Source organism: Stegodyphus dumicola, chromosome X1 (genome assembly GCF_044657685.1).
Source record: "Stegodyphus dumicola isolate Sdum_Otavi_A_Nest chromosome X1, ASM4465768v1".
Classification (NCBI taxonomy): Eukaryota; Metazoa; Arthropoda; class Arachnida; order Araneae; family Eresidae; genus Stegodyphus; species Stegodyphus dumicola.
This window is the reverse complement of record NC_140780.1, coordinates 118,383,276-118,394,753: the sequence shown is the minus strand read 5'-3', so window position 1 is coordinate 118,394,753 and position 11,478 is coordinate 118,383,276. Positions and strand designations below refer to the sequence as shown.

Genomic DNA, 11,478 nt, shown 5'->3' with positions numbered 1-11,478 from the left:
AATACTGATAACCTTCAGAAATTGGCAATGGGCCAATAAAATCTATGTGAATATGAGAAAATCCGGCATCAGAAAGTAAAAATGTCGAAATGGGTGATTTCGTATGCTTGTGTATCTTGGAACGTTGACATTTCTCATAAGCCTTCACAGAGTTTTTGATAAAAGTGTGCATGTTAGGTCGAACGTAACGTCTGCGTATCAATTCTGAAGTGGCAGATATACCTGGATGCGAAAGGTTGTAAATACTTTGGAAGATGATATGTCTAAATGAAAAGGGAATGAAAGGACGAGGGACATTGGTTGTGGAGTCCCAATAGAGATAAATATCTTCAAGCGGAAAATACTGTTTGGAGAGCTTCAAAGATTTAGAAGATAGTAATTGCTGTAGTTCATGAGTTGTGCTGAGGCTAACTGTTTGAAATCCAGAATAGGTGAGCGAGAAACAGAATCTACTTCTATTCGAGATTATGTGTCAGCAATAACATTTTCCCTACCTTTAACATATTGTATATCAGTGGAAAATTGAGAGATATAGTGTAGGTGTCTCAGCTGTCGAGGAGAGCACTTTTCCTGCTTTTTGTCTGAAAGCTAATGTTAGTGGTTTTTGGTCGGTAAATATTATGAAGTTGCGACCTTCTAACATGTGCGGAAATTTCCTGATAGACTCATATATTGCCAGAAGTTCGCGGTCATATGTAGCCATTTCCGTTGACTGTTATTCAATTTTAATGAAAGGAATGCTATTGGCTCCCATTGACCATTTTGAAGTTGCATGAGAGAGCTGAAAATAGCAACATCAGATGCATCGGTCCAAAGACTGAGTTGAGTACCAGGAATTGGATGTCTTAAGAGGGTAGCATTTGTAAGAGCTTCTTTAGCTGCTAAAATGCCTTTTTGGCGCTCTCAAACCACGGAAGAGGATTTTCAGTCTTCTTAATTGGACGGAATGGTTTCTTTTTGTTAGAAGGACCTTGGAGAAGCTTAATTAAGGGTGACAAAATGTGCGCTGCATGTGGCACAAATCTGCGATAAAAATTGAATAGGCCAAGAAATCTGCGAAGCTGTGTTAAGCTTGTTGGTCTAGGAAATTTAGAAATGGCATCAACTCGATCTGGAATGGGAGAAATACCTTCTTTAGAGACTTTACATCCTAAGAAATCTAAGGTAGGAACTCCAAATGTACACTTTGAAGGTTTGATTGCTAAACCATAATGATCTAATCTTTGAAAGAGAACTCGTAGATTGTTAATATGCTCTTTGTGGCTTTTTGAGGCAATCAAAATATCATCAATAAATGCATATACACCGGTTAAACTCTCGTCACTTCATCGATAAACCTTTGAAAAGTGCTTGATGCATTGCACAAACCAAATTGCATCCGAGTACTCTCGAAAAGTCCAAATGGTGGGCAGATAGCAGTTTTATGGACATCCTCGGAAGCAATCGGAATTTGAAGAAATGCTTTGACTAAATCTACATGGGAGAATATGTTGCACCCATGGAGTTCACTTGTGAAATCAACAATACTAGGGTTTGTCCTTTATAGTCTGAGCATTAAGGGCTCTAAAATCACTGACAGGACGCCAATCATTCATATCTTTTTTATTGACCATTTGCAATGGCTAAGCATAATTGCTGTTGGATGGGCGAATGTGGCCTAAATCTAACATATGTTGAAATTCCATCTTTTCAATTTTCAAATGATAGGATGCAAGCCAACGTGGTTTGGCAAAAACGGGAGGGCTAAATGTTTCAATATGATGCTAAACTGAATGTTTGACAGTTTGGTTTGCACAAGGAGCTTGAACAATACGAGGAAATTAATTCAACAACTTAGCATAATGATCATTATAAATTATAGATTTCAGTGAATATATACTAACAATATGTAAAATACCATAAGAATTTAATTTTGTGTAAGTATCGTTTAAGCGACGATTTCTAAGATCTGGTTGTAGGCTAAAATAATGTAAGAAATCTGCACCAATTATAGAAGTTTGAACATTGCACACATAAAAAGGATAAACAAACAGGTTTTTTGAACCTAAATCTAACGATAATAACTTTTGTTTATATACATTTATCTTAGTACCATTTGCAGCCAGAAAAGTTTGAAACATAGTAGTAGTCATTTTATCAGATCTTGAGGCTGGAATTAAGGAAAAATCACTACCAGTATCAATTAAAAAATTAATATTGGTTTTGCGATCACAAACAAATAGGCGACGAGAACTAGAAGGCGAGGCGTGCTACTCTTTGTCCTGGAAATTTCCCTGAAAGTTGCAGGGTGGAGTAATTTTTTGCTCTAGAAGCAAATTTTTGGTGCTACCAACATAGATAACTTTTTTCAGAGGATTTCTCAAGATTTGTTGTATGACGAAAATTACGCTTACAAGAATGACTTCTTGAAAGTCGTAGAAATGTAACTTCCTTGCGAAGCGATTTGATCTCTTTAAGCAGTTCAGAGTTCGGTGTAACACTAGATGATGCACAAGAATCAGAAACTACGCTTACCTGAGCAGATGACACTTCCATAATTTTATCCGCTATTTCAGCAGCCTTTTGTGTGGTTAGAGAGTGATTGATGCTAAAATAAATTGCACATTCGTAGGTAGTTGCTGCAGAAATAATTCCAAAACAAAAGTATCCGTCACGTTATGATTTTCTGCACGCCGCTGCATAACGCGTAAGAGTTCAGATGGCTTTCGATATCTTAGTTGCTCACCGGCAAGTAAGCGACGTATTTCCTGCGATTTACTTTCACCACAGCGAGAAATGACTTTATTCTTCAGTTTCCCATATGGATCTGTTTGGTCAGAAGAAATGATGATATCCTTCACGGCCATAGCAATGTAGGGAGGTAAATGCGCCACACAGTGGTTATACTTGGTTCTGGATTCTGTTATAGCCTTTGGAACCGCTAATTTAAAAGTAGATTCCACCATCGTGAACCATAGAGATGGTTCAGAAGGAATGAAAGGAGGTATTTTCACTACTGATATTTCATCCATTGTTGAAGATGTTTTTGTTTAGTTCCGTTTTCGTATTTTGTCCAAATTCCAAGAAACGATCAAAAGATGTGTGTTGTTCAACGTTGGTCATCAATGTAGGAGTTCCATGGTGAGGCAAGACACAAATATAAAATATATAAACTTTATTTAACGCATCAATAATAACATTCCGATGAGAAGGGAAATTCCCGTTCATGCACACCGCTCTCTCATCACCATCTGCCGCTCATCTGAGGCGGGCATGCGCTGAACTCAACTTCGTACGGTGTTTCCATAGCAACACCACAGACTGTATTAAGCCTAAAAACGAACCTCCACACTGTTGCCACTATCACATACAGGAGGCCGCAGGGGTTGTTCTTACTTCCCAAAACCATGTTCCTCACTTGTTTGGAGTAGTATAACCTAAGCGGACAGGGTTATAAACAACAGTAATATCCCTGCTGTTCCTGCCCCACCAACAAACCCTCAACTTGTGGAATTACAGAGAAAACTAGACGAAGCTAATGCGGTTATTAGCAAGCTAACTGCTGCCTTGACCCTGATCTCCGAAATTATCAAATTCATGCCTTCTGTGCCTCAGTCAGAATCTACAAATATGACCGCATATCTTAAGTGTTTCTCCAGTTAAGATTCTTTTGTGGAACGCGCAAAATGTGATCACCAAGATCCCTGAACTGGAGCACTTCCTCGCCGAAAACGATGTGGACATTTGCTTAATTTCCGAAACGCATGCAAATCCTACACATAGTCTGAATCTTGCAAACTACTGTACATACCGATGTGATCGACTCCATCACAGAGGTGGTGGATCTCTTATTTACATTAAAAGGACTTCATGTTTTCAAAGTGCGGATAACTCACCAGGCTATGAAGCTGTCAAAGCAGTCGTAAAGTTACCCAAAAGAGGCCCTGTTACTTTCTGCGCGGTGTATAATAAACCAGATTTACGCCAACACACTTGGATAATCTACTGAACTCTGATTTCCCCGTTATTCTTGGTGGCGACCTCAACGCAAAACATTGCAGTTGGGATTGCAACAGATCAAATTTTAATGGCCAAGTTGTGCATGATTATGTAAATAATAATTCCATATTTATTCACGTCCCGGATGAGCTGGTATACAGACGAAATGTGTTAAGTCGAAGACATGATATTTTAGAATTTTTATTTCCACAATCACTATTCCTATGCATTTATCTGTTCTAAACGGACTAACCTCGGATCACGTGCCTGTGGTAACCTATCTCGGCGTTAGCATGACTAAAGACACGCCCCCACTTCTAATCACCAACTGTGATTTAAATCACAATACTCTGTTTACTTCTAATGTAAAATTTGATAGTTTAAAATCTTGGAATGACATGGATCATGCAGTAAATACCTTTACTCAACATCTACATAACGCTCGTGCACAAGCTACCAAAACTGTGGATCGCAACAAATATGAACATCAGCTTCCCAAGAACACCAGAGAAATCATCGCTGTTGGCAACAGATTGCGTAAAGACTTTAATCATACTTGGGATCCGGTTACAAAGACTGCCATCAACAGATTAAATCGACGCAAAGCAGCTGATCAAGGCACATGAAACAAACATCTGGAATAGCAAAAGGGGAAATCTTAATCTGGATAGCAGCTTCATTTGGAATTATGTAAAAATGCTCAAGCGGACTGGCTCCTGCAATAAGCCCATCAGAAATGAAAGCGGATTCCCCTACACAGACGAGGAGAAATCCGAACTCTTCACTAATCACCTGGCCGAACAGTTCGCTCCAAACTCTTTTCCTGTTAATCATGAATCTGACCTGTAAGTAACTGATTACGTATATAGATGGATTAACGCGCCTAGTGCTATGAACATCGCAAATCTGGTCACTCCTCACGAAGTAAATAAAATCATCACATCTCTCAAACCCCAGAAAGCTCCAGGTAGCGATGCAATCAGCAATCAGATGCTCAAGAACATGCCATTCAAAACATTTTGCAAACTCACGTGCATTTTTAACGCCTGTTTATAGAATCAGTACTTTTCACAGGCGTGGAAACATGCAAATATCTTTCTCACTCCGAAACCAGAAAAAGAGCATGTAAATCCGCAAGCTACAGGCCCATTAGCTTGCTGTCATCTATCAGCAAAATGTTCGAAAGACTCATACATAATAGATTGATCAACAACCTCCAATGTTTAGCGGATCATCAGTACGGATTCAAGAAAAAACTCTCTACTTCGTCGCAGCTCGTTCGCCTCAGTGAATTCATAGGCTCGGCGATCCACAGTAAAATGAGTGTCGCAATCCTGATGTTAAACGTGACAAAAGCTTTTGATCGCGTCTAGCATCCAGGTCTGCTCTACAAACTTATCAGACTCGATCTGCTTCGTGAATTGGTTTTGCTCATAAACTCTTTTCTCGAAAAGTGCAGTTTCACTGTCATACGTGGAAAGGCGATTTCTACTGTAAAGAATATCTTAGCTGGTATTCCGCTAAATAGCATTCTTAGGCCTTTATTTTACATACGTTATGCTAACGATTTCTCCAGCTTTCCAGACGACGTTAACATTCTTCTAGCCAGCTACGCCGATGACACGGCAATTGTTTCCAAATGACGTCGAGCGGACCATGCTCTGGCCAGGTTGCAAGAAAAAATTCCAGCCATGGAAAAATGGTGTGGTTTTTGGAAAACCAGCATTCAGCCCACAAAATCTAAAATTCTTCTTATCAGGAAGTATCATAGACTCGACCAAATTAAAACTCAAGTCACTCTTTTGGCTCTCCAATCCCAAGGGTCAACAAAGCAAGCTACCTCGGATTTATCTTAAATAGTAATTTCTCATGGAACGATCACGTGACCCAAGTATGTGGAAAGGCCTGCAAAATAATGTTCAGACTGTTCCCACTGTTAAAACGTGAACAGCTATCTCTACATCTGAAAAAGAAACTCTATCTGACCGTAATTCGACCGATTCTCACATACGCTTTCCCTGCCTGGGCAAACGCAAAAGACAAGGACTACAAAAAACTTCAAGTCCTTCAAAACAAGTTCTTAAGAATAATCACCGGAGCTTCCTACTTCGTCAGAAATCGTAGTCTGCACTCGGATATAAACGTAGAACAAATTCAACAATTTATTAATCGCATCAATGAAAAATTCTTCAACAGACCGATTAGCTACAACCCGGCTAATTGCGCTAATATCTTAAATTACGAACTACTTGATGAAGATACATTTCTTCGCCCATTCACCGCTCACTTGTTACAGTGTATCTAAACTGACCAACGAGAGCTCAGCATACTTACTCAGGACTTAATTAATTAAATTTGATACTTTTATGGGTTATCTGTGAAATTATGAACCTACTGTACATTTGTATATGTCGTCCTCAATTTTAGGGGTAATTTTCCCTATTTGTGACATTATTTTTACAGCAAAATACAATCTTTGCGTTTCTAGTGCTGTGAACATTCGGACTTTGCTAAGCCGCTACTCCTGGCTACCAGAGAGCCAGCAAACTCAGTGTTTCTGATTATTTTGCTCTTAAAAGAGCAGTTTTAAAATTTTGTTGCTGTATATAGGTTATCCCACCTTATTTCTTTCTGTTATTTACACAAGAAACAATCACTTCCAATTAATAGCTGTTTTGTCAGAACAGATGTTATTTTATATTGTACATAGAATTACTTCTTTAATGGTTCTACATGCATGTATTATTTTTCGTAATGTATAGTAGTTTTAGAGCTCACCACCTTTCGGAGTTTAAAAACCTCTTCACGTGTTTCCGGCCAACTTTTCCACACTTCCCTGTCCTTCTGCAGCTGTCCCAGGCATGGCTTGCTGATCATCGAAGCTCAGGGCTTCACTTCTCGCTTTCTTTTACAAGGCGAACTCAAGGGGAGAAGCTTCATCTTTGAGCTTTTACATACGTCAGGACCCTAAGGGGACTCATTCAGAATCTGGAAAGAGCAGAAGTAGTGCATCTCCCGCTGCATGCCAGGATAACCAACAAAACATCAAAGTGTCGCTCCTGAGTAGAACGATGCGACATCAGAGTGCCTAGGCTTACCTCCATCGAGAAATGATTATTTTCGACTGAATTCGGAGTTTCGAAGGATAAGCAAAAGTCCAAAAATGAAGAGAATGCGTAAAATTTTCACAAGTTCATAAAGTAATCGAAATAATCGAACTGGTGTCATATGACTAAGATGAGAAAATGCAAGCACAGGCCGTTAAGAAAACATAAGCCATATAATAGAAATAGCACTGCACAATACATTGATAACTAAACACAATATAAGCGAACAGCGCAAACTACATAATAGGAAAGCACCGGGACATGGCAATATATCAAAGTTCCAGCACAAGCTTAAAATAAATGAATATCGAAAATATAGCCGACCCAAATGTTACTCCCGTGTTTAAGCCAGCAGTAAATTGTTTTCCTTTCTTTCGTTTCCGTTTCTTCGGAATTATACTCACCAGACTCTCCAACATCATGCGTCCATTGTTACTAAGTTCAAATGATCTTGAAACATCAGAACAGAAACAAAGATTGAAAGAATAGATAGATATAATAATCAGATCGAAACAAAGATTTGTTCCCATTTGCTCTGAAAGGGACAGTACGATTTAGTTGGCATTTACCTGCTGTCCTATCGGTTTTCTAAAAATGACCACTTAATCCCATTTTAATAGAAACTCTAAGAATCCGAGTTAGGCATGTAACATCAGTATTATAAATACCATGATACTATTGGACTATTTGATGCCTATTCATATCAGCAACGCCCAAATAGTTAAACATCTTGTGAGGCAATTTAATACCTAGAATAAAGAGGACGTGCCTGTGTTTGATTCATAGGTACAGTATTCCGTCGGATTGGATTCTTAACTAATCGACTCTTAGGTAGCCCAAACAAAATTTGCAGCAATAGCCCAACAGTTGATATACAAGCAAACGCAGAAGAAGAGAATTGTTAAGAATACATTATTATTTTAATGTTTATTTATTATATTTTATATTTCTTGGCGCATAAGCAAGCCTAACTTAAAATTTTATTAGTATGGATTAGTAATTTGTGCATGGCAACTGTGATGTATAATTAAATTCAAGAACGATGTAGCAGTGATATTGAACTTTCTTTTCAATAGCACATACTATATCTATCCCCCTGAAGAATTCACTTTCAGGTCCACCAACATTCGGCAGTATCCCGATATACTTGACATATTCCTCACCTCGTCAAACACACCTATAGATCTCGAAGTACTCAATGATCTGTCTTCAGACCATGTCCCGGTCATAGCCTATCTTGGCTTTGTTAAAACTGATAAGGAATACTCTTACAAAATCACGGACTGGACCAAATTCGTGAATTCCTTAATAAACAAAACCTCCACATTAACTCTCTCAAAAGCACAGAAGAAGTTGACTCTACCATTGAAATTCTCACTAATAATATAAAAAATGCGTATGATTCTTCAACCACAGAACGCAAAAGCAATAAACAGAACCTGAAGCTCCCTCTGGAAATTAAAAATCAAATTCGAAAACGTAATGGCCTTAGGAAACATTATACATTATCAGGTTCAATGTTCATCTAACCTTCTTCGGGAACATGCAAGGACCTCACTCGGAACAGAGAGCTTACTAAAGCTATGTTCAAAACTGTGGGAAGTAGACAGGATACACAAGAAGGGTATACAAAACCCTTTATTTTTCTCTATTTACAATAACTTCCGTACTTCGGAAATACACAGACCCGCTACTTGGGGTCAAAACGTAAAAGTATAAAAATAGAACTAAACTCTAATTTAACTTTAAAATAATAAACGTGGAAGATTGGCCTTATATTAACAGGAAGCCGTATGTAGTACAGAGAACTGTGAACACTACAATACGTTTAAAAATTTATCAAGAGGATTAAAACCTCTGGCCTGGAAGGCAACCAGCAACTGAGTAAACTTCTAAGGTAAGCGGCCTGCTTCGACTAACTGCTTCCTCTCTCTCGCTTGGCAAAAAGCCACAACTTAAATACTTGGCGTTCGCCAGACAAACTTTGCATAAATACTTTAACGCTTAAAATTCTGGCCGGAAGTAGAAAATAAGAAGTGAAAGTAAAGATTAAAAATAAAATAAACGTTAGTAAAACTTAAGATCCTTACAACATATTCACGTGACCCAGCTTTTAAATCCGTAATCAACAAAATGAACAGAAAAATTAAACGTCTCATTGATGAACAGAAAATTAATACCTGGAATATTAAAATTAACAATCTAAACTTAGAAGATGGTGCATTTTGGAAATACATACTTCAGCAAAAATAAAATAAAATGAAAAATATGCCCATTCAGACCACCAATGAATTCCTCTACACAGATGAAGATAAGGCTAATGCGTTTGCTGATCATTTTGAAAATTATTTCACACCTAATGATCCTCTAGCTGGTAGCAATTTCACAAATTTTGTAAAACATTCGGTTGAAAAATGGTTGACTCATCCCACTGCAAACAATCTCCCAACTTTCACAAATCCCAGCGAAATCACTAACATCATTTCCAAACTACATAATAGGAAAGCACCGGGACATAGCAATATATCAAACAAAATGCAAAAAATCTACCTAGAAGTATATCTCCAAACTTCGCGGTATTCTGAACGCCTGCTTATTTCTTTCTAAACTGTTTTCCGACGGCGTGGAAACATGCCATAATTATCTTGATTCCCAAACCAGGAAAATCCCCCACGAAAGTTGAAAATTATAAACCGATAAGTTTACTCCCTTCGCTCGGAAAAATACTTCAATGTATTCTTTACATCCGATTGGACCCTGTTCTCAGCGTACTGCCTAATCAGCAATTCGGATTCCGCAAGGGCTTCTCTACCATTATGCAACTAGTAAGGATTGTAGAGTTTCTCAGTTCTGCAATACACAAGCATCAAACCACTGCGTTCCTTACGCTGAACATGGAAAAAGGTTTTGACCGCGTTTGGCATATTGGACTTATTTTTAACTGACCACTCTCGTTGTCACCCCAGAGTTAGTACTGATGATTCATTCCTTTATCAGTCACAGAACTTTCACAATTAGACAGGGTCAACATTATTCTACCCCAAGAAACATTGCTGCGGGAGTTCCTCAAGGATCTAATCTAGGGCCTTTGTTTTACTTAATTTATGCCATGGACTTTCCGATGTTTGATAACAATAGTAATTGCATCACCGCCTGCTACGCTGACGACACTGCTATTCTGTCTTCTTCACTCACCCCCAGTCATGCAATAACTCGCATCCAGAGCCGGATGCATGAAATGCAACATTGGTGCTGTACACTGACTACCAATAAGTATTTGGACACCTATGCAAATGACGATATTTGCGGTCCTAAGGTATGTCACGGACTCCGCCGGTATATATCGTGTAGCAAACAGCATCGGCTTCAGTCGCATGCAAGATGCCTCGCAGTTCGGAGCTGTCTTATTTCGATAAAGGTATAATTATCGGGTATCACAAATGTGGCCGATCCTTAAGGGACATATCTAGCGATTTGAAGTACCCAAAATCGACAGTGGCCTATGTGATTTAGAAGTGCAAGATGAGCGGTGATTGTCGAATGTGCCCCGAGTCGGCAGACTTTGAGAGAGGCAGATCATTATTTTTCTGCAAAGCACTGCTGTGCTAGCATATAGGCTACTTATAGGTTTAATAATTTTATTTTTGAGCATGTATTCAATATGCTGTTCTATTAGCTTTTCCTTAACACGGTCATATCTGTATGGCCTGGATTTCCCGGGCTCCTCAGTTTTTAGATTAATTTCGTAATGTGTAATTTGTGTTAGGCCCGTGTTTCAGAAAATAGTAAATCAGAAAACATTCTTACTAGCTCTTGCAAGCTTCTTCTGTCTTCGGCTTGCACATGTGCAAGATTTACTTCCGGCGGCTTCACAGCTTCCATGGCCATTGGTTCCATATGCAGTTGCAGCGTTTCTTCCTGAAAATTAATTTGGGCTGCCGCTGTCTTTAAAAAGTCGATACCTATTATTACTGAAACTTGTAAACTTCGTACACGGTAAAAAAAAAGTTCGCTCTTTACAGGCAAAAGTTTTGTAAAGTTACAGAAATCAAAATGTTACAGAAGAATTTCCTGTAATGGTAACAGGTTGAAAGCCAACTGTAGCGGTAACAGCTGATTTGCTTGTAACATTACAGATAATGTTTCAGTAGCCGCGCGGAAGAATCACGTGACTGACTGGAAATTAGCCAATCAGGAGAAAAGTGTTTGAAAGCTAGTTGCAGAAAAAAACATGGCTGAATGCATGTTGGTTGTATAGCGCAGGTAAGTAAGAAAATGTTTACAATTACTACTTGAAATATTTTTTGTTCATTTTATGCAGATTATTCTCATGCACTTTGCACTGTTATATGTAGTGAGTAAGTATTTAAACGTTTAAGCTTTGCGATTAATT

At 38.5% G+C, this 11,478-nt stretch overlaps 1 pseudogene; it reads right to left on the bottom strand.

The window, feature by feature from the left end:
• Positions 1-2,249: 2,249 nt before the first annotated feature.
• LOC146993253 (uncharacterized) lies at positions 2,250-3,011 on the bottom strand (annotated as a pseudogene).
• Between the last annotated feature and the right edge of the window lie 8,467 nt (positions 3,012-11,478).